General features: G+C 40.0%; 1 protein-coding gene across 2 annotated transcripts in view; it reads right to left on the reverse strand.

Annotated features, from left to right (window-relative positions):
* SH3GL2 (SH3 domain containing GRB2 like 2, endophilin A1) overlaps positions 1-24,198 on the reverse strand; it is a gene marked incomplete at both ends in the record, with an annotated part of 171,098 nt that overhangs the window by 97,274 nt on the left and 49,626 nt on the right. The gene's annotated exons all lie outside the window — the stretch shown is intronic.

Raw genomic sequence — 24,198 nt, forward strand, 5'->3', positions numbered from 1 at the left:
AAAAGTCATTATGGGGGATTACTGATGGAATTAACAGTTATGAACCTGTTGAAAGTCTTTAATCTGTCTATTTACATCTTGTAAGAATGTTCTGGGATATAGCTTAATGGCAGAGCACTTGTCTAGCAAAGGCAAAAGACCCGCTCTCAGTCCCCAGCTCCAGAAAAGGGGGTTGGTACGGGTGTTCTAGTTTCTAGATGCATCTACTGAACTATCTTTGGGCAGCCTACACCAGTTTACAAGTGGATAGGAATAAGACAGCAGAGATGCAGCGGGGGAGGGGAGAGTAACATGGGCACCGGTGAAAGGGTCACAGTCTGGATCCAGCATCTCTCAAGGCCTTTTTTCCTGCCTCTTGGGATTTCTCTATCTCACTGCATTTGAAATTGTGAGTTACTTTAAAACTGAAAATTTCTTTCAAGCAAAAATAAATAAAGGTTCCCATTATTTTCATGAATAATTCTCCTCCAAAAGATCACTGTCCTCTATGAAAAATGAGGAAATCAAGGGGGGAAAATACAGCACTGGAAAGAAAAGTCATTGAATCAATGGTCAGAGAATATTTTAATTCCTTCGAAGAGAGTACTCTTAAATTTTCTACACAATATATATTTGTAGCAATCAAGGTCAATACTGTTTTCCTTTCCAAATATTAGTCTGTTTTAGTATGGTGTATTTACATGTGAAACTTCTCCTTATCCAAATTCTTGACTGTCTTCAGGTGATGTGAAGATTGACTTTTCACTGAGAAACTGCACAGGCAGGGAGCTGAGTCTGTAGTGCACTCGGGTGATTCCAAGGAAGCCACAGGCCGCAGGCACAAGAAGCTTGATCCGGCTTCCATGCCACAATTGTTGTGGCTTGGGTTTCCTTGCATCACATGCTTACACAGGAGCTCGAATTCCTTGCACATTCGTGGCAATCCGCTTTACCCCAAGGACATGAGGAAAACACCTTCCATATTTAAATTAGAATGTTTTGCTTAATAACACTCCTGACAAGCCCCTTAGTAGCTAGCAACTTTGTTTGGTCACACTTAACAGAAGCTTGGCATGTAAACTCCTTTAGGCTAAAACTACAGACTACTTTCAAAGGACAAAATAAATGTTTCCGTGTTTTATCCACTAGGATTCTGTTATCTAAAACTGCCACCAGTGGGGATAAAGAGCAAGAACTGGAGATTACAGAGTTGTCTCTCTCTATACCAAGTAGTATAGATCATAATATTCCAATAGTCATGATTTAACTTTAAGAGAGTTACTTTGTTGTTTTTTTTTAACATTGTGATTTGTTTTAGCTTCTAGCTCATGCTGAGCTACAGGCAGAAGCTTCACCTTAATCACAGATCCATAACGGTCTCCCAGAGCCGGGTTATGTTAAACATGATACAATTTTATCAACCTTGACATCTCTATGACAGATCCTTCCCCAGAACCATCCATAATTGTACAATTAGCAAGACACCATGAAACGTCAGAGCTGATTTACTAAACAACAACGTCAAATCAATATTCCAAAGGCCTGAGTGATGATGTCTTTCATCCCCAGAGTAAATTCCTAGCAGTTAGCCTTGCCTTTTATAAATGTAATTAAAAACAATGAGTATACGTATATATTAAAATTTGATCCAGCAAAAGAACGGGATGCATAACATCTAAAACAGTAAAAGGAAAACAATGAAAAGATAACATATGGAGCCAAGCAGGGAGCAACCCCAGGGTACTGGGCACAACCTAAGGCCCTACTACAGCCTAGTCCTGCTTTCTGATGTGCTTAATGCATTAATTCATCCTGCCATTAACAGACTCTGAAAACAGAGACCCGGAGACACGCCAGGATGGCCCACTTCTCGTAGCACTGGGTATACATAAACCATTGTTAAATCATTTTAAACTCTTGCTAAAACTGTTAACATTAACGACAGCTTTTGCTTTGTTTGTTTTCAAATACTCCTTCTAATATTCTTCTTCCTAAAAATAAGAATTGGAAGAAGTTGAGTCCTTATTAAGAAGCTACTGGACTGCCTGGTGTCATCTGCACTTCTTTGAGCTAAAGAATTCTTCTCACTCATAGAGATGGCCAGAGCTATTGTGACCTTGGACAACCATCTAATGATCCAAAGACATCTTGAAATAACTCTTTAAAAAAACAAAACAAAAGCAAAAAACAAACAAAAAAAAAAAAAGCTCTGTCAATATCCCAACTCCTGAAGTCATTACGCCACCCAGGGCCTTCTAGCTTTTTGCACTGACACGTCTCAGGAAACCATACTTTCAGCTTGGCCAGAAGGAGTAATGATAAAAAAAATTCCTGGGACAGGGTTGGTCAAAGCACCAGCCCTAATAGCCACAGTAAACACTAAGGCAAGGCTGTTATTAGCTAAATAAACGGCTGGGGTTGTTCCCAACAGTACTCTGGCTATAGAGGCAGGATGCTCAGGCCCACTCAGTGAGTAGACTCAGAAACACCCTCTGTGTTACTCTCCGGAATGCTGCAACATCAGGTCCAATACAGGCTCGTGTAGAGTGGCCTTTCCTAGGCTGACCCAGAAACACTAAAGAAGTAGACATAGTATGAAATGGTTGCAATAGGAAGACTTGCCTTAAGCAAGAACTGCTTAAGTGTACAAATTCTTCCTGTGGCTTGACAGTTGAAGATCCCACTGGTGTCACAGGAATCCATTGTTTTGGGAATCCACTCAGGGTACTGAGTTTCCAGTGGACCTTCCTAGGCCTGTTCTTCTGAGCACAATGGCTTAACAACTAAAGCACTAGGATGATGATGGAGGAAAACCTAGCAGTTTCCAACACCCACTGCTGGGTTCCAGATTATCCTGTTGCTACTGGCACCCAGTCTTCAAGCCCTCCATCTGATGTAAAGCATCCCAAACCATTGATTGGCATCTCAAAAAGCTGTGTCCCAGAGCCCTGGGCCACAGGTCTTAGTTTACACTGCCAATTAGTCCACTTAGCTGACTGCTCACCAATGGCACCATAGAATCCTTCTGTCCAATGTGCATCCTGGTTCTGGGGAGGGGTAATCCAGAACCTGGTACCCAGTGAACAGATGATCTTCTGGATCTCTTCTCTTAAGCATCACCCCAGTGGAGACTAGTACCCAGAGCTGTTCTAGCAGGAGCCCTTGGCAACTGGAGCAGTGGTTTAAGAGTTCAATAGGTGTCAGGATGGGGAGATGAGTCAGATGTTAAAGTGCTTGTCATATAAGTATGAAGAATAGAGTTTGGAGCTCCAGAACCCAAATAATACTGAGCTACATTCGTGGCATCTCTGGAGCAAGCTGATTAACGAAAGTATGCACACCAGTGAACTTAGGGTTCAACTGTGATACCATTCTCAGTGCATAAGTGGTGAGCAATCAAGGAATATGGACACCAACCTTGAGCCTCAGCATGCACATGTATACATAAGCTTGAACCCACACGAGGGTATACAGGCATACATGTGCATGCATGCACGCACACACACACACACACACACACAAATATCATCTACATATGAGAGCAAGAATTTAGAAAAAAAGAGCCAGGGCAGGAAGAAAGAAAGCAGAAGTAAAGATAAGAAAGGGTGGATTGCTGATGAAAGGGGACCAGGGACAGGAACCACAGACCCTGGGCACCAGAAGCATTCAAGAGAGGTGTCACATCTTCAAGACCAGGGGTGTCTGACTAGGCTCTGAGAGCAGGAACACAGCTCAATGCCCAGGTCTGAGAGTCTCGGTGTCAAGGGGTTATCACGAGGAAGAACAAGCAAGGTCTGACTACAGAACACTGGAGGATGATGCTTATTGCTGTCTCTGCTACCTACCATGGCTGCTCCAGAGGGTATGAAAACGAGAAAACAAGAGCTGAGGAAAGAAAATGTTTCTGAGGCCAGGCTAGTCCATTCCAAATAAGATCAGAAGCAGAAGCACCTCTTAGCCTTCTCCACTACTTTTATCCAGGTCTGAGTCCCAGTCCGAGGAATAAGACAAGAAAAAATTAAAAGGGATACAAACAGGAAAAGAAATCAAAGTGTCTCTATATGCAAAGTTTCTGCAAGGCTGTAAGGCTAAGGACATTGTCAAGAAAACAAAATAGCAGCCAACAGATTGGGAAAAGATCTTTACCAATCCCACATCTGATAGAGGCCTAATATCCAATATGTACAAAGAACTCAAGAAGATAGACACCAGAGAATCAAACAATCTTATTTAAAAAATGGGGTACAGAGCTAAACAAAAAATTCTCATTTGAGGAATATCAAATGGCTGAGAAGCATCTAAAGAAGTGGTTGACATCCCTAGTCATCAGAGAAATGTAAATCAAAACAACCCTGAGATTCCACCTCACATCAGTCAGAATGGCTAAGATCAAAAACTCAGATGACAGCAGATGCTGGCAAGGATGCGGAGAAAGAGGAACACTCCTCCACTGTTGGTGGGGTTGTAAGCTGGTACAACAACTCTGGAAATCAGTCTGGCAGTTCCTCAGAAAATTGAACATAGTCCTACCTGCAGACCCAGTTATTCCACTTCTGGGCATATACCACAAAGATGCTCCAACATACAATAAGGACACATGCTTCACCATGTTCATAGCAGCCTTATTTATAATAGCCAGAATCTGGAAAGAACCCAAATGTCCTTTAGTAGATGAATGGATAAAAAAATCGTGGTATATTTACACAATGGAGTACTTACTACTCAGCTATTAGAAACAATGACTTTATGAAATTCCTAGGAAAATGGATGCATCTAGAGAATATCATCCTGAGTGAGATAACCCAATCACAAAAGAACAGACATAATATGCAGTCACTGATAATTAGATACTAGCCCCAGAAAGCTCTGAATACCCAAGAGACAACACACAGACTATATGAAGCTCAAAAAAGAAAGGCCAAAAAGTAGAACCCTCAGTTCTTAGTAGAAACAACAACAACAAGTGTATAGCACCCACTCAGAGTGGGGTACACCTAGACCCTTAATCATTAGTAACTCAAGATATAAGAAGGTAGCCTTGTGGCAATTTTTGATATTTAAAAATCATTATGTTTAATCTATACACACCAAGAAATCTTTGACTATTTCCATGTTACATTTTGTTTTACATGTACTTTATGGTAATTAGTAAGATTTCAATGCATACTATCAAACCTTTAAAAAAAATCAAGTACTGACAAAATATATATTCATATGGTTTTATGCCAAAATACTTTCAAAAATCTGTACATGTATCTTTTTTTTTAAAAAGTTATAAGAAAAAAAAAGTGTTCCTATCTGCATATGGCATGATTTTGTACATGAGAGATTTCTAATAAAGATGCAGGTTATGAAAGTAACATGGCAAAATAGCTTTCCATTATTCCAAGACAAATACTGAGAAACAAATCAGGAAACAATTGTACTCACTATAGCCTCAATAATAATAATAATAATAATAATAACAACAACAACAACAACAACAACAACAATGCAGGAATAAACCTAACTAACAAAGTGAAAGAACTATACAATGAAAAATCTTAAAACACTAAAGAAAGACATCAAAAAAGACACTGAATGTTGAGAGATGTCCCATGCACACAGACTGGTAGATGATAATGGCCATCATACCAAAAGCAATGCACAGATTCGTTGTAATCCCTTCAAACATGATCCCTTCAAAAGTAACTTCAAACAACTGTTATTTTTTTAAAGCCTTGATATTCATAAGCTTGAAACTTATATCAAAGTATAAAAGACTCTGGATATCCATCACAATTCTGAGCTATGAATTATAGAGGTATCACCATTCCTAATTTCAAGTTACACAACAGAGCCACCTGGTAAATAAAACAAAACCAGACATCCTCATCCATGAAGCAGACCTGAGAGGCTGGTGTAAGTACACACAATAGCAGCCTGTTACTTTTTGACAATGGAGCCAAACATACACTGGCAAGAAGATGGCATCTTTAACAAATGGTGGTAGAAAAATATCATCGATGTATATCAGAATGAAACTTCACTCCTCTCCTACTGTGAGAACAAATCAATTCCTAATGGATCAAACACCCAGATGATGAATTTTATCCCCAAATCCTGAAAATTCTAGTAGAGTATATATAGGCTGTATCCTATATATACTTCAGGATATAGGCTCAAGTGTTCTGACTAAGATGTCAGTCTCCCAGGAAACAGAACCAATGACTAACAACTAAGACTTCACAACATTAAAAGGCTTCTGTACTGCAAAGAAAACAACTGCATGGGACATCTCACAAACTGGACAAAGGATCTTTGCCAACTAAACATCTGACAGAGTATTAGGGTCTAGAATATACAATGAATCCAAGGGTCTAAACACAAAGAAAAACAAAACAACAATAAACAAAACAGACAGACGTGTGTGTGTGTGTGTGTGTGTGTGTGTGTGTGTGTGTGTGTCTTCCATTCCTGGATGAGTGCCTGTATGAAACCCACCAGGAAGTAAAGTGGCATAGCCCAAATTATGGCTACATAATAATAATAATAACAACAACAATAAATGATTGCTTGTAGTTAAGACTCTATTGCCGAGAACACCAAATTTGGTCAGGAGACATGCCAAAATCTAGCTGGTACTGACCGAAAAGCTTCTCTGCTCCTAACTAGCTTTCATAGTATTGGAAGGTGGTATGTCAGCTGCTGAGGGAGAAAAGTTATCAACTGTTGAACACATTAATAATAAACTCAGAATGAGCAATAATGAATGCATGTCACATTGAAGACAGAAACCAAGGACAGAGTTCCCTGTTGGTACCATGTGACTAAGAGTGAGCACAAATATGCAACTGCATCTTCTGTCATCTCTATTTCTTGCACGAGTCTGAATCCATGTCTGCCTAATTCTGTTTTGTAATGTGTGTGTGTGTGTGTGTCTGTCTGTCTGTCTGTCCCTGACAAAGTGATTTGCTCTATATTTATTTAACAGCATAAAGTATTGCATTGTAAAGGAATGGGGGCTACTATACGGACATCTATAACAGAACCTTACAAGGAATTAAATCTGCCCTAGGTAGCAAGCAGTACTCTAAATATCAGTGCTTATAGAGCAACATCAACATTTATGATAGACATTTATTTTATAAGATGGCTTCCAACCTGTATTTGCTGGTTTTAGCAAATGATCACAATACTCATACAAACACGTATTTATGCATGACTCTTCGTTCAAGAACATTAAGAAAGTACATATGGTTACAGCAATGCATTAGCTTAGGTTGTAAAAGTTGGCTGTATGGAATATCAAAGTTTAGCAATGTTGAGCGCTCTTTTTAAAACAGGTAAATCAATCTGGCTGAGTACACAGACAGATAGCAGTCTTATGTAGTAAATGACTTCAAAGTGTATTATTAACTATGGATGTGAATCCAGCAGAACTTCCAACCTCTTAAAATTCAGGAGATATTTTTATCATACAGCTTTCCCCCAACCAGCAGTGAACCCTGTGAGCTACAATAATAGTTAATGGGGTAAGATATGCCCTAGGACTACGACTAGCAGGAATATAAGCGACAGGGTAAACAAGGACTTCATGTTTGATGAGCAGCCTCATTCTGATTGGATTTAAAGCCTTTCCACAGGAAGATATACATCCCTGGTGCTGTGAATCTAAACACTTAGAAGCAAAGAAGGTTAAGGGGTTCAAAAGTTGCCCCCAGGGTAAGCCAGGTGCTATTATTTGCTAAATAGATATATTTAATCAAATTCCTTTATAAATTCCTATATTTTAACACACAGGTCAATTTAACTCTCAGATTATAGGGGGCATTTCTTTTTACAGTAGATTGCCTCAACCAGTAAGTGTATAGATACCTGTCTCACAGCCCCTCCCCTCAAGTCTCAGGGAGCAGCCTGAAAGAGGAGGCAGAGAATATAAGAGCCAGAGGTAGGGAAAGACTATGGTATCTCCTAGATATGATTGGACCATAACTTACAGCATAACTATGGTATCTCCTAGATGTGATTGTATGCATAAACTCACAGCAGCTGTGGTTGCCCATATAACATCAAGCCAGCCAATATTCCATCATGGAGTGGGAGGGGCTCATGAGGCCCTCCCTGCCCTTAACTGAGAAGCTATTAACATTTGATGACTTCTAGGGAAGAGAAAGCTGTTTTGCTTTAGTAGTGTGGCCTCCAGTAGCTAATGTATATGCCAATGATGACTCCACCTCTACACGCTTATGGCAGCAGATACTGGACTGGGTGAGTTATTTATATAAGACATTTAGGTTGGGAGGGGGAAAATAAATAAATTTTGGAGAATTTATGGCAGGATGGGGGATAGATATAATTAGAATACATTGCATATGTTCGTAAAATTCTCAGAGAATTGAAAATAATGTAAAAAAAGATGATGACTATAAAAACCAAGGCAAAAATCCCTAGCCTAGAGATGGAGTCACCTCTGCATTTAAGCTCTCTTTACTGCATTGTCAATGGTCTAATAGAGAAAGCTCTGTACCCATGACACAGCCAATACTACACATTCTTTATCAAAACTCTGTACTCACTGCCAAAGCAACAGTGAGCTTGCAGGATATCCCACTGCAGGAAAGTGGCAGTCTGTGGATCAGTAGGGGGACATGGCCCATCAAGGAAAGCTGCTACACACAGACTCAGGGGTACAGTTAGCCCAAAGTGCAAATGCAAAACAGCCACAGCTTCTCACTGTGCAAGAGGATGGTAAAGTCTCCTGATGCTTACCCATCAGCAACTGGTTCAACTTCACTATAGTCCTGGCTAGACTAGGTGGTTACACCTAACTAGAGAGCCCATTTACTTGCTAGTCATTCTGCATTTTTTTTCTTGATACATTCTTACCACAGCTAGCCCTGTAAGAGATGAGGGAACTGCCCTTCGGAGCCATGAACTACAAAGGTCTACAGAACTAGCTGGTGGTAGAGTCACAGTGCAAGTGTGTCTGCTCGATACTCCCTCTGTTGAGTTGACCACAACCTCCATTATACAAGCTGAAGAACATCAGGAAGTCCTGAGATTAGGTCTTGGCAAGTATATTATACTATAAAAAAGAAAATATTTTTGAACTTAATAATATTGTCAGGATAAGTGGTGGTATCTCTAGGAACAGTCTGGAGGTCTTAAAACATATGCTCCAACCCCATCATTTCAAACAACCAACGAGTCAATGAATAAATCCCCTTTAAAAACTCACTGTAACAAAGGTCACTTTAAACTATCTTCCAACAAGCCCTCAATTCAAGTAAAAGATTACTGTGAGGATAACCCATAATGCTCATACCCAGTTTATGTCAGGCTGTGGATCAAACACATAGCACCATGGCTGGCATATGTATCCAGCATTTAGCAAGCAATATTATTTATTCTAGTTTACTAATTGCTACTATAAAACAATTTTTCACACATTTGGTGTAGTGACTTAGCAAACCCAGATAAAACAAAGTTTCTTTATCTAAGTATCCCAAAGAGAGGGGGAAATAAAATATCTCCAGAAAAGATCTCTAACAAAAAGCCAAGGATCATAATTCCCTATAAAATCACATTCAGGAAAGGCCCCTCATCTTGCTGCAGCTGTCTGTGCAAAATCAGGTCTGCATTTGCTCTTTCCTACAAAAGGCAAGCTACTTGGAGGAGGCTGGCAAGGTTCCTCTTAGGAGCAGCTTTTCATTTAAGGGACCAAAGCATATTGAGGTTCTATTAATAATTTCAGTGATTGTCAAAAATACAGCATCTTACAGCTCCTTAAACTTGACACTCTGCAAGCAGGAGGAAGCTCTCCCATCGATCCTGCCTTCAGTGTGAGCTAATGGGGTGCCAGCCATCAGCTCTGCTTTTCCTTCTCTACAACCAGCACCTGAACCAGCTGATAATTATCAACTCGGAAGCATTGCATAGAATAGAAATGTTCACAGCACTCCAAAACGAGGTCCAGGAAACCCTCCCACTAAGATGATTAGGGTTGAAAGTCTCTGCCACAAGGCCTTTCAACCAGGTAAACTGGAAAAAAAGAAAGTGTCTTCAACAAACGGTGCTAGGAAAACTGGATGTCCATGTGCAGAAGAAAAATTAGACCTCGATCAACCAACTTCTATGAAAACTAATCCCAAATGTGTCAAAGACCTAAACCTGAAGCCTGAGGCAATTAAACTGCTAGTTGAAGACACGGGCAAAACCCTATAGGACAGAGAGTCAAAGGGGACTTTCTGAATAGGACTTCATTTGCCCAATAAGGCTAAAAGTTGACAGCTGGCACTTCATAAAACTAAGAAGCTTCAGCACAGCTATAAAAACCATTAACCGAGTGCAGAAAAAGTCCATGGAATTGGAGAGATGTTTTACCAGCTATACATCTGACATCTGACAGAGAACCAATAACCAGAATATATAAAGAGCTCAAGAATAAGTGGCTTAGTTATGTCTCAAAAACCATTAATCTTCCCTAACAAGTAGGGAAATATAAATCATAATCACTGAGATTTTATCTTAAGCCAGAAATGCAAAGATCAACAAAATAACCAACAACAAATGCTGTAGGAAAGGCCAGGAAGAGCTGACTCTCGTTCACTGCTGGGGAGATTTCAAACCACTGCATCCACCATGTGAATCAAATGTGGAGATTTCTCAAGAAGCTAAAAATAGATCCAGCAGATGACCAGTTCTACCACTCTTTCCCGTGTTCCCAAAGGACTTGATATCATACTCCATGGAGACTTGCTCGCCAAGCTCATGATGCCATGTTCATGGATGAATTACTCAAATTATACAGTATGGATTAGTATTCAGCTGTAAAGGAGAACAGAGAGTAGGTAACCCAGACGCAGAAGCACAAATGTGACAGGTTCTCAGAGGTTCCTAGCTCCAAATCTGCAGATGTGAGTACATCCCCTAGAATAACTGCAGAAACCAGGAAAGTAAAAGGGGAGCTTTGCAGGTAGTGGGGGAGCAATAAAGAGGGAGGCAGCAGGCAACATGTGATCAGGAAAAGAGGACAGGATGATAATACAGGTGGGAGGAAGGCAAAGTTACATACAGTAAGGATGTATGAAAAGTCAAAAGGAATCATACTATTCACAATCTCCCTCAGGGGGAAATTGTAATGTGTGTTAGCCTGTGTATAAACATGAATACAGAATTCAAGTGAAATCTTCTCATCTATAGTAACATTGTTCCTTCTATCCAAGTGCCAATGATCATCTTAGGAAAACTCCATTACCAGGAATGAGAAATGATGAGCAATTAGTCGAGGCTGTCTAAGGGACTTCCCAAACAGTACAAACTACTGTGGTTGCCCTTGGTTGCCCACCAGATGTGAAAAGTAAGTTCCTATTATAAAAGACACCATGGATTTCAGAATCAGGACTCAGAGGCCACTGATCTGGAACTGTGAAGCATGTCTTCTGAGAAGACGAGCTGTCATGGCAACAGACATGCAAGCTTCCAAAGGAAGGGTCAACCAACAGTCCTACATACCCATAATGCCCATGAACCACAAATGATCAGCATGGCATGATAACCTTAAAGGTGCAGTCATAGTATATATACCTCGTTAATCAACAGTTCTTTAATTGGCCTTAAAAATCTACTCAAGAAGAAAGCCATGCCTGGTACAAGAAACCTAGACAACTACACAGTATAGCAAAGTCACAGATCTTGAAGAACTTACAACTACCACTTTACTAAACCAGCACAGTCCCTAACTACATTCTAAATGTCTGTCTTTACACCCAAAGATATGAAGTCTTCACCCTTGCCAAGGAAACTTCTCTTTGAGACAGACAGACCTAGACAATGACAGAAAACATCAACCAATCAAAATGCAAAGTCGTGAAGCCCGATACTAATATACACATATATGAAAGACCTCCCACACCTAAGTCTCAGGGCACATAAGGAAGAGAAAGTGGAAAGACTCTGAGAGTCAGAGGATCAGGGGTCTCTCCGAGACTTTGTTTCCTGAGAATATGAGGAGCTACAGCCATACATAAAGCCTTCTCAATGTGACTGTTAGCCATGATAACATATATGCCAAGATGGAGGAAAGCCCACGTGTTCTCAATCCTACTCAAAGAACTACAGGCAACTAAGACAGGCCGAGAGTGGGAGAAACAATCTTCTCCAGGGTAGAGCTCACAGACTTCTCTACTACCAAATGCTCTGCTCTAAAAATATACATGCAAGTAATACTGGGAGAGTTATATTTAGGAATATGTGTATATGCATATACGTACATATGCATAACAATAAGAAAACAGAGGCCACGAATCTGAAAGAGGGCAAGGAGGGGTATATGGAGGGCTTCGGAGGGAGGAAATGGAAGGGAAAATTATTAAGTTATAATCTCAAAGATGAAAGAAATAAATTTTTGAAAAATTAAAAGGCTTAAAATAGCTTAATCCTCCCAATTCCTCAGGGTAAAGGCAACTACTGTCATTTATTGTGTACAGATGATGAATCCAAAGCGTTGCAAGATGAAGGAACCAAAACTTACATAATGAGCTTCATTGTATTGAACAAATAGATTGAGCACGCTGTTTCCCTGTTGACAAATCTCATTCAGACACAGGATCCCAACTGGTCTTCATACCTGCATTGGAAGGCAGGTGTCCCCACCACTGCCTCTAATTCATACATGAGAAAAACAATACGCAGAGGTGACAGACCTAGGAACCACATGTAATTCCAGGGGCTGCCATTGGAATCTTAAGTGTGTGTCCCTTCTTGTGTTCCTAGCCCTATTCATGCCTGTGTACACACCTCTAGGCACTATTCATGACAGTACACTGAAACAGCCCTTCCTACGCTCATACTAGAAAATTCCTGGAATGGGGGAGTATGTGTCAATCATCAATAAATATAAAGTGTTTGGCAGTAGCAAGCACTAACAGAATTGGAACTTAAATAGCAAGCCACCGTGACTGCTTAGCAGATCCAAGAACAGTCACATCTGATTTATACTTTAAGAATCTTTGTATTTATCAAGTCCAGGATGGATCTTTGCTCTACTGAACCCCAAATAGTCATCTGCCACCCAATAAATACACCGTCTTCTAGAAACCATTGTTTTGATTTTCACCATATGAAAGCTAGAGGGAAAAAAAAGGCATTTTTCATAATTATATTTTCCAAACAAAATTATATACCATTTAGCATGCCAAGTAATCATGTGTATTATTTAAGTAAGCAAGAGACTTTTTGGTTAAAAGTCTATTGGTATGCGTAAGTCAGGGAAATCAGGAGATCTGAGTATAATGTAAACAGCCATCACTGGTTACTCCTCCATGAGCACATAGACAGGATAACAACAGCAATAACAACATGTGTGTCTGCAAAGTGCTGTGACTGATTGCTTATGATAATGACATTGCAATATGATAATGCTCACTAGTGTACATGAGGGAGATCATCCACAGCACTAACCATCTGCATAGCAATGGTTCGGTATTATAGAGTTCTCATTATCTACCCTCAGTGAGAACGCTTAGCTTCTGATGAACTGACTTGCGCAAAAGTCCAATCAGATACTCTCCAGATTTTTTGATATACTGGTGTGATAGTTCATCTTCTCAACTTTCCTGGGCTGAGGATCTCCCAGGAGCCTCTGTGAATGTCTCTGGGGACACTACACTGACTCAGAGGGAAAGATACACTTGGCTATGGTGGCATCCTTCGATGGGCAGACTGAAAACCAAGGGGAAAGTGAGCTCAGACCTGATCTCTCTCCCTCCCCTCTTCTTGCCCCTCCCCTTTCCCCTCCCCTCCCCCTCCCTCTGCTTTTTAAGCAGACTCAATGTGACCAGCTGCCTCATGCTTCCATACTGTTAGACTGTATGCCCATGTACTGTGAGCCAAAAGTATTAAAGACTTAACCCTTCTCATCTTAAGATTCTTTTGCTAAGTATTCTTTCACAGTGACAAGAAAAGTAATACAGTAAGTTTGCTCATTTTCTGAGTAAATTCACTCATCAAAAATATGAACAGACCTTTTAACCTAGTTGTCCTTGCGTAATCATCAGAGCAAGACATTCATTAAATAATTACATTCTCACATTTTTTCTAATACAATGACTTAATGACATAATATTATATAGAGAACATCAAAACATTTCATGTAGGAATCAAGGGATTTTCAGAAAACCAACATAAGACAAGGAATTCTGAATTCTAGTTCCTTTTTCGAAAAACCCAGGTCTGGTGTCATACACCTTTAATCCCAGAACTCCGATAGATCTCTATGAGATTGAGACTATCCTAATTTATGTAGCATGTGCTAATCCAGCCAAAGCTACATGGTGAGACTCTCTCTCAAAAAATAAGAAAATGAAGAAGGTAGGATGGGGGAGAATGAGGAAGAAGAGGAGAAGAAGGAAGAGGAGGAGAAAGAGAGGGAAAGGAGGGGGAAGAAGCCCTGCTTCCCAGTAAAGCAGCCCAATAATGAACTTATAGCTTTGTTCTCTAATTATCAGCAGAATGAGCCTTTTCATTCAGCCTATTTTTGAGGAAAGAACACTCCCAGTGATTCCAGGATCAATCACATTTTATCACCAGCAGGCACGTTAGTGAGATTATGAGAAATTTTCTTATGAGAAAATAAGATTAATGACCATGAAAGTTATGTTGACACAACTATTTATCAAAACACCAGAAACTTAATTTTACTTTACTACTAAACAAAACGGAAGCTAGATTTTGTTTACAAACTTTCTCTAATACATTTTTGACCCTGAAGTTACAACACTAGCATGCCAGTAAGAAAACAAAATGAAAAAAAAAAGACTTTATTAGAATTGATTCCTTAGTATTGACCAGTTCATTTGCTCGTGAAATTAAGGTCAATTTACCTTAAAACCACCATAGTGCCTTAAATTAGTGCCACTGTAATTTATTGCTTTTGTAATTAAGCTCAGTTTTAACCCCAAGCAGTGCCTTTAAAACAACCCTGTGATGCAAAACCACAGCTCTCATTCCAAGTGGGATATGCTGTGGTTAGTAGATAGTTCAATTCTGAAGCCAAAGATAAGTGTCAATGCCCAAGAACATGGATTTGAGATTACCTGAACACTATGTTTCCAAGTGGCAACAGTTCTTCAAAGCTATCACAGTAACTTACAGAGAAAGCCACATATCCAGGAATTGTAAAATCCATTTGTGAGAACATCAACTAGGTAGTTAAAAGCAAAATGGGAGCATCTCTGCTTATAGGACTCAGATGTCCCAAGGATGCTCCTGATCTTCTGTTTGTATATATCCTGAAAAAATTTTTACCCAAGAGGCACAGGGTATTAGGTCAAACAGAGAAGCAGAAATGAATGGATATTCAAGAGGCTAAAGATAGCCCAAGCTAACCAGTCTATGGAGGGCTATCCTGTCAGCCTTCCAAAGGAACACTTCTGTCAAGGGGCCTTGTAGAACCTTGTGGCTTTTCACCAGTGTGAGGAGGTGTTCAGTTCACAATCCCAAACAAGATTAAGGTTCTGTATGTTGAATACATATACTTTCAGTTGATGTCAGGGCGTACAATTTTTTTAATGTGGCATCTAAACCAATACAACATTAGAAATAAAAAGCACATCACTAGAAAATACCACCCAGTGATAACGGCTTCTTTACAAGAACACTTATGTCCAAAAATGATTTTAAGACACTCAGAGAACTTAAGATATGAATCAGCCAATGGAATCTTCATGCAAACTATGACAGGCTAGGGTTGAAAGGCGGTCAGGAAATGTGGATTCCTGTCTAAAGAAGCCTGAGCCCACCTAATCTCTCCCTGGGATGCAGCAGTCTGGGCTGGGATGAAGCCTGCAGGGATGAAGCCACTACATGGCTCGCCTATGTGCAGTGTGCCTAAAAGCTGGGGACAGGCTTAACGAGCAGCGGTGAGCCAGAGAAAGAGACCAGTGTCACCATTCAGCATGTTCAATCACTGTTTCAAGTGCTGTGTTAAAATGAATCCAACAGTTGGCTACAGGAAATAAAATTGCTGTGCTGTGAACTTTTATTACATTATATATATATATATATATATATATATATATATATATATATATATATATAATGTAATATATATATATTGTGTATACCATGTGGGTTTTCTTAATTATTTCTGATCACTAAACTTCAATATAAAACAAATTTATCCTTAACTCTTTGGGTATTGTGCATATACATGTGCACATAAATGGATGTGTGTTCCTATCGATGGGGTGGATAGATAGAAGACAACTCCAGTCTTGCTCCTCAGGACCCTTCTGCCTTGTCTGTTGAGACAGACAGCTCACTGGGACTTGTCAACTGGATTAGGCCAGCTGCCCAAGAAGCCCAGTGGCCCTTCTGTGTCTGCTTTCCCGACACTGGAATTACACATATGCCACTGTATTCAGCTTTTTACACAGGTACTATACATTGCACACGAGTTTTCATGCTTATGTGGCAAGCACTTTATCACCTTCACAATCTCCCCAATCCCTTTAGCTTTCTCTTGATAATTCTGGCATGCCAAAGTCCAACCCAGCAAAGAGCATGCTAAGAAAAGGCAGCAAAGGGGTGTGGTGTCAGCTGTCTTGACCAAAGCTTTTATCCTTAGCAGTTCTTCTGTTTATAATTATTTGATATTCTAAGGTCAAACGCCTTAATTAATTTGGTAATTAATTCCTACTTGCAGTAATAAGGATTAAGGAGAAAAAAAGGCTTAATAATTAGGGACCTTTTCTCTCTGATACAGGGACCTCTGCTGGCCAGGTGAGAGGCTAGGAACTCTTTAACTCTTTGTGAACCAAATTAAAAAGGAAAAAAAAGTAATTTATTTACACAGACAATGCACATAGATACACATATATCCATACACATATACATTCTGGCCAAGCCTGACCACCTCTCTCATCAATTCCACAAGTGTCATTGCATACTTACATACATACACAGATGCCTATATATGTATGTATACACACATATGTCTATATGTATTTGTATACACACACACACACACACACACACACACACACACACACACATACACACACATACAGATATAGATATATATACATTTGGTGGATGAGGCAGAATCCCCAAACTACACTCTATTGCTTTTCTCAGCCTTCTCATACCTTCTTAAAAAGTTCCAGATAAAACGTTACACAAGGGGAGTTACAGAAGGATGTCGATAGGGAGTACAAAGCAGTGTCTTGTTCTATCATCTCATTATAAGTTCAAAGCAACAGTTTCACGTGGATTCGCTTTACCGTAGTGTACACCTATGGCTTTATCCTTGGACCTGGCTTAGAATGAAGTTTTTCCTTGATCACAAATTTGTCTCTTCTTAGTCTAATTGTAAAAACCCACTGTATTCCTTATCCTGCAGCCTCTACTTACTAGTGTATGAGGAGGGGACACATTCTATTCTTGCTAATCTTATTACATCTTTCTGGCAAAACAAATAAAACCATGTCCTAAAATTTCTAAGATTATTTAATTCAAATTTGGAATTCTATAAAGTCATTTATTCTTCTAAACAGCTTTAATTCATGAAAGTTCATCTTCAGGTGGACCTGCAGGGTATTTACCCAATAGGGTAGGCTGCTGCCTAGGAATCATCAAGTGATGTAATAGTGTGACAGAAAGGGCATATCAGCAGCAAAAAGCAAGCCAGAGATGAAGTCCCTAAGAACCCTGCATTCTTAGAGCTGTCACATTGCAGGCCATGCAAAATGGTGGGCCATTACCAGAAAATTCACTTGTGTGCCTTGAGCCTTAATTAGATGGCTTCTGACACAACTCAGAGTCAACTTACAAGGAATGAACATTTTTCATTCATAACACCACTTCCCAAACTGTATCTCAAGGAAGGAAAACCAAAGCATGCAGTAAACCTACTACATAAAGCAGACCCACTTTTCCCATCAGAGAACAAGGGTGACAGCTAACAGAAGCCCTGTGTGTACTGATGATGGTGGTGATAGTGGTGGTGGTGATGATGGTGCTTATCTGACTTGTTGGCTAGCTATGCTCCATTTTCCCATACTGTTCCCATTTTTCTCCACAGAGACTGTGATTTAGAACCCCTTCAGTGTCCAGAGTTCTTGGGAGAAAACAAAATGCATTGTTTCTCCAACGCCCCACTATCATCTCTCCCCACTGAAGACTGCTCACACAATAGCGAAGAAGCACTGGGTCTGGGAACATCTGCTATTAGAACTACATTTATTTATTTTTGAGACCTAGTTAATGTCATTGCTCCTGTCCACCTCTGCCGCCCACAAGCAGAGGGCAGAGGAAGCTGCCCACACACTACCGGAAGCTCATAAAATCATTTGTTGTGATTCTGCTTCCTCCACATCTTCTGGTCCAGCCATGTCCTGGTGGTAGGACATTTCACTCTGTCACTGGATAATATATTCTGACTTCCTGTGATTCGGTATTTCTTTTTATAATGGCTACTGGTTAACACAGTGAAATTCGCATTTACCCACAACATCGTTTTCATGATGTCTCTTTCTCAAATTCCCTCTTACAAGATTCTCAGGCACTGGCCACTGGAATATACCCTATGCATTATTAGTCTATGGGCAGTCAGGCTGGTGTAAGGACAAGAACCTACCAAGAAACCTAAACCTCGGCTGCTCAGCCAAGAAACCAGAGACACCCTAGTGCTACTTTGAGATTGTTTAGCCATTCATTTTACAAATAAAGCTTCCCGGAACATAGGAGAAAAACACTGCTGCCCCTTCCCACCAGGCACACAGTGGCCCAAAGGAAACCTCTGAGCACTGTGCAGTCACTACCACAGCAGACAGTGTAAAAGATTCATGAACAGAGACAGGCCAGGCAGCCAGGGTCTGCAAGCCTCTCCTGTACCAAATAGACTTCACTTAGATAAGTGCATCTGCCCTAAGTTCCCACTTACTACCAACTCCAGAGGGGTGGGATTCCTCTGGGTTTCAAATATACATCTAAGAAAAAATTTTATTTCTCCCAAATGCACTTAATCTTCTCCTCTACCTATAATAAATGTGTGTGTGTGTGTGTGTGTTTTAGCCTCTTGTTGAGGCCAGGTGCTCACTGTATCTAGAACTCCAGAGAAGCGACCTCCAGATGCTCCAATGTCCTCTCATAGACACAGACCCTTCTATTTGACCCGTTCCTTCTGACCTGTCCTCAGATGGTTCCACAGACCCTGAGCAACAAGGAATCAGTCAACTCCTAAGACTGGGCAGACTTCCCCATACCCATTCTTCTAGGTTCCCTAAAGACACATTGCCCCCAAACCAGCAGGAAGTGGCTAAAGATCATGGCAACCCTATTCCTACTTCACTATTACTCCCTTCTAACTTTTTTCCTTTTTAATTAAACCAAAATGGGGGGAATGTTACCGTTTTGTCTAAGTCCCACCCCCACAGTTACCTGGCAACAGCCAGGTATGCCTGACACTATAGAAGGGGCTGCTTGCCCCCTCCTCACTCTCTTGTTCTCTCTTGCTCTTTTCTTCCCTCCCTGCCTCCACTCACTCTACTTCCCTACTCTCTCTTTATCTCTGCCTTTCTCTGACTCTACTACTCTCTTGACTCCCCTCCCCATGCCCTGAATAACTCTGTTCTATACTATAGCATCCTGTGGCTTGTCCCTCAGGGAGAAAGGATACCTCAGCATGGGCCTGCTGAGACACTCCCGTCCCCCATATCTCACCACACCTCTATAGAGCATATCTCCTCTCTTTATCTTTAGATAAATACATCAATATCTACATTAAAACTATTCTACACCATGGGCTAATGCCTTCAGTTTATACAACCAACACATGTACTAATCCACATGATAAAGAGATACCTATTTTTATTACTTATAACACAGCTGGATTGTGTTGCTCAGTGTCTGTGTAGATTTTCTGTGTATCTGTTTATTGGCCCTATCTTTGTCCACATCCAAATTTTCCAGGCCTGGTTAGGTATCATCTCTGTGATGCTACAGCCCAACATCAGAGACTGGGCTGTCAATTATAACGGACAGAGATGCTGGTTTTCACAGATTCACCTGAGGCAGCCCTCAAAGCCCAGTCAAACACCAGCAGGTAATAAACCACCACATACTGACTTGAAAAGGCAAATAATTTAGAATGGCCTCAGGCAAGATAACGAGTGTACAATAAGCCAGACCACGAAGGGCAAATGCAAAGACGTGGCTGAGATCTCTACCTCACACCTACAGGAAAACAAGTAGTTTGAAGTCAGAAAAGCAGTTGGACAGCTACTAAATTAAGAGGTGGGAGAAAAAGTAATAACTGAGAATCAGTAAATCAATAAAGATAATACTGGATAAAAACAAAAGGAAATGAAAATTTATCATCCCAAACCCCACTTCACAGCAATACATGTTTCTTAAAAACCATAGAAGAATTAAGAGTTCTTTAGATAGGGGTTGACTGAAGGAATCCACCGCCAAGAGACAGGAAAAATAATGCGTGTGGCTGGAGCATCATGGAGACCGGTACAGTTTTCCTGCACCACAAAGATCAATTAATAAACCACAGCACTAATCATCAGGGCACCAGAAACAATCCCCAAATTAACCTAATCAAAATTATTGAAGAGGATATGTTGAAATAGTAAAACAATGTTTTAACATTTCTGATTTAGCAGAAAGGAAAGAGAGTTATCAGGCAAGTTGAGTTAATAGTTTAATGTTTTCAGAGTTACCTATAATTAATTCGTAACTTCAGAGCACTTCCTTTACCATCTATCAAAACTTTGCCAGAGTTTAAAGATTACATGTAAAAATATGAATGCTGGCATAAAAGAAAATTAATAGCTTAGAGATTTGGACATTATTTGAAGTAAGTAAAGCAAAAGGCAGAAGGGGTTTCTCCTTTCATAAACTATAATTAGTCACAGTAATTAAGTAATGTTTAAAAAAAATCAATGCTCCAGTGTAGAGGAATGCCAGGGCAGGTGGGAGGGAGCAAGTGGGTAGATAGAGGAGCACCTTCATAGAGGTGGGAGATGGTAGATGGGAGAGGGAGTTTCCAAAGGGGAAACCAGGAAAGGAAATAACATTTAAAATGTAAGTAAAGAAAATATCCAATAAAAAATTATTACAAAAAAAGAAAAAAAATGATTCCATTAAAAATAATCAAGAAGAAAAAGTTAAAAGAAAAGGGCTAGTCTACTATTCTCTCCCCCTTCCCCTTACACACACACACAACTGTGTGTGCACACAGACAAATGGGGGGAAAGGGAAGATTCCAAAGTTACGGCAGTAATAGGCACCAGAATTTTGGCCTTTGGAAATTCTTAGGTTCTATAATTAAGACTCCAGACCAGGAAAGAAAAGAAAAACAGATAATTCATAGAATTATAGAAAATGAATACCTCAAAATGCTCTAAGTCAAGAAATAAGCTGGGCAATCTTTTATATGTAAACATTTCAAATATGACAGGTGTGTTAGCATCTGTTCCATCTTTCACATTACTATGTACCTCTGGTTTTACAAAAGAATTCTTCAATGTACGAGCCATGAAGACACAACATGGACACTGCCTCCAATACTCTAAAACCAAACTCTGGGAATGATATGATTATTAAGTTGGAAGAACTCAAGACATCATGTTTTGAGTACTTCAAACTGTTACATGAATGTCTTTATTTCTAGTTTAATTAAAATCCTAACAGTGATCAATGTTATTTATATTATACCCAGTATACACTATATGCAATATTTTATTCCATAACTAAATTGATGGTATGAATGACAATAACATTCTCTCCACTGTTTGTCAACTTACTAACTTGTGTCTGAAGATATACCCACCCGTGCAGTCACATGTCTCAGTGGCGGTTCTAAACCACAGTGATTCGGGAGAATTTCTAGAGTCAGTTTTCTCCTTCTACCATGTGAGTCCTGGGAATTAAACCCAGTCATCGGGTTCAGAGACAAGTGCCTTTAACCACTAAGCCATCTCACCTCACCCACCTCCAGACTGTTGCTTTTAAAGTTCTAACCAGCACTGGATAGTGATAACTCCACCATCTCTGGGGAAAATGCCATTGTCAGTATACTAGAGATGTGGTACACACACACACACACACACACACACACACACACACACTACTAGTAGACTCAAAGGGTTTTCTTTTAAAATAATTTAAAACATGAGTCATCCCATATTTTTTTCTAGATAGAATATCTAGGCATACTAAATACCACTCTGGGACAAAATCTGTCAAAACTATTAACTGTGGGTTTTCTTCCTCATTTCTCTCTGTTACACCAGATGTCTAACAAATTAGTCTAAAGTGTTTATATTTGTCAAAAATTCAAGCATAGAAAGTTTTAAGACTTCTTTGAGAAAAACAATATTGCACAGATTTTGCTAAAATAATAAAGTGAGAATGTCATTTTTCTTGTGCCTGAACTATGCCAGATAAATAGATAGATAGATAGATAGATAGAGATGATAAAGAGATGATAGATAGATAAAGATAGAGAGATATAGATATAGGTATCGGGATTGGGGAGACAGAGAGAGAGAGAGAGAGAGAGAGAGAGAGAGAGAGAGAGTTGTTGCCTTATTTTTGGCTAATAAAACAAACTGATTTATATGAATCAAATATTATTTCATAACTTAATTTAATTCATTTTAGGTAGAAAATAATGAGTTGCAAATGCTAAACATTTTGTGGACTTATAGGTTTATCCTTATCATACAATTGGCTTCTCATTTGTCAGGTTGAAAATGGGGATATTTTGGCAAAATAAGAATAATACTTTTTTAGGAATGTAGATATGGGCAGATCTGATTAACACAGGCTGTCTCTTACCTGTCATGTAAACACTTGTAGGAGCTGGAGATAGAATGGTGAGGGAGTTTAATTTCTGAGGGCCTGGGGGGTGGAGCTAGAAAGCTGTACTCTTGAAAAGGTGTAGTTAGAGGGCTGGAGTACAACATTTCAGTCAAGCACAGATTTTATCAAACCAGAAAACCTCCATATAAAGCAAGGTGCCTTCATAAAGCTCATTAATAAGATCATTAAATATTGTTTAATGATCTCAATCAGGTGAAACCAAAGATAATTTAACTTCCATTTTTTTCTTTCTAATGTCCTCCCTAACCCTTCTCAAATCCTGGATTCTTACTTTTTAATCCTTACCACTCTTAGAAGCAAGTGGATAAGATCTAAGCTCTGCTTGGGTGCTTTGAGAGACAGTTGTTTTTACCGGATGCATTTCATTCAAAGATGCTACAGTAGTTTCAGATCTGAAGGGTTCTTTATTGATTAAAAACTGGCACAGCTACAGAAAGTAAACAGAACCTGTATCCCAAGAAAGCTAGAGCAGAGGTTTATGGGTACTCAGAAGGACTCCAGAAATCCAAAGCAACTGGCACTTGAGATGCTGTGTGGGTGGTCTCTTGTCAGCTTGACATGGGTTAATACCCTCTGGGAAGAAGAACTTCAAATGAGAAAACACTTCCACCAGACAGGCCTGTGGGCAAATCCGTGGTGCATTTTCTTGGTTAATAACAGATGTGGGAGAGACCAGCCGGCAGAGGACAGTACTCACCCCAGCAGGTAGTCCTTGGTTGCATAACAAAGCAGGCTGAAAGGGCATTTGGAGAAAGCCAGAGAGCAAAGGTCGGGTGAAATAAATCCTTTCCTTCTCAAGATACTTTTGTTTGTGATGCTTATCATCCCAAAGAACTCAACTAAGACAACTGTGAGTTTAGGTTGCTCTAGCTTGGCCTGAATCTTAGCCCGCAGGGCAGCCAGCACGGATCCTCCAGCCACCCTAGGGCAGGCAGTAATCCTCAGTCAGTAATGGACTTCATGTGATCCTGACTGCAGGGCTGAACTATGTCACAAGATGATAGCCCTGGCCTTCTCTTGCTTATGTTCAAGTGGGAAAGTTCTCAAACTAAACCTAGCACAGGATTTACTCCAACCTCCACCCAACTCCAGTTCTCAGACAAGGAGCCATCTATGGGGCTCCCATTACAGCACAAAGACTCCATTCACCAAGTCCACACTGTTCCCTTCCAGGTGCTGACTGATCCAGCCGCATTCTGTGCAAGCGCAGTGGGAAGATGCTAGACAGCAGTACACATGCACACACAGAGGAACTGCAAGTTCCTGCTCAAGTTTCTGAGAGAGCAGAGTACATACTATAAAACTAAAACCATAAATAAAACCACCCAAGGAAAAAAAGTA

Source organism: Micromys minutus (assembly GCF_963924665.1).
Source record: "Micromys minutus genome assembly, chromosome: 9".
NCBI classification, from domain to species: Eukaryota; Metazoa; Chordata; class Mammalia; order Rodentia; family Muridae; genus Micromys; species Micromys minutus.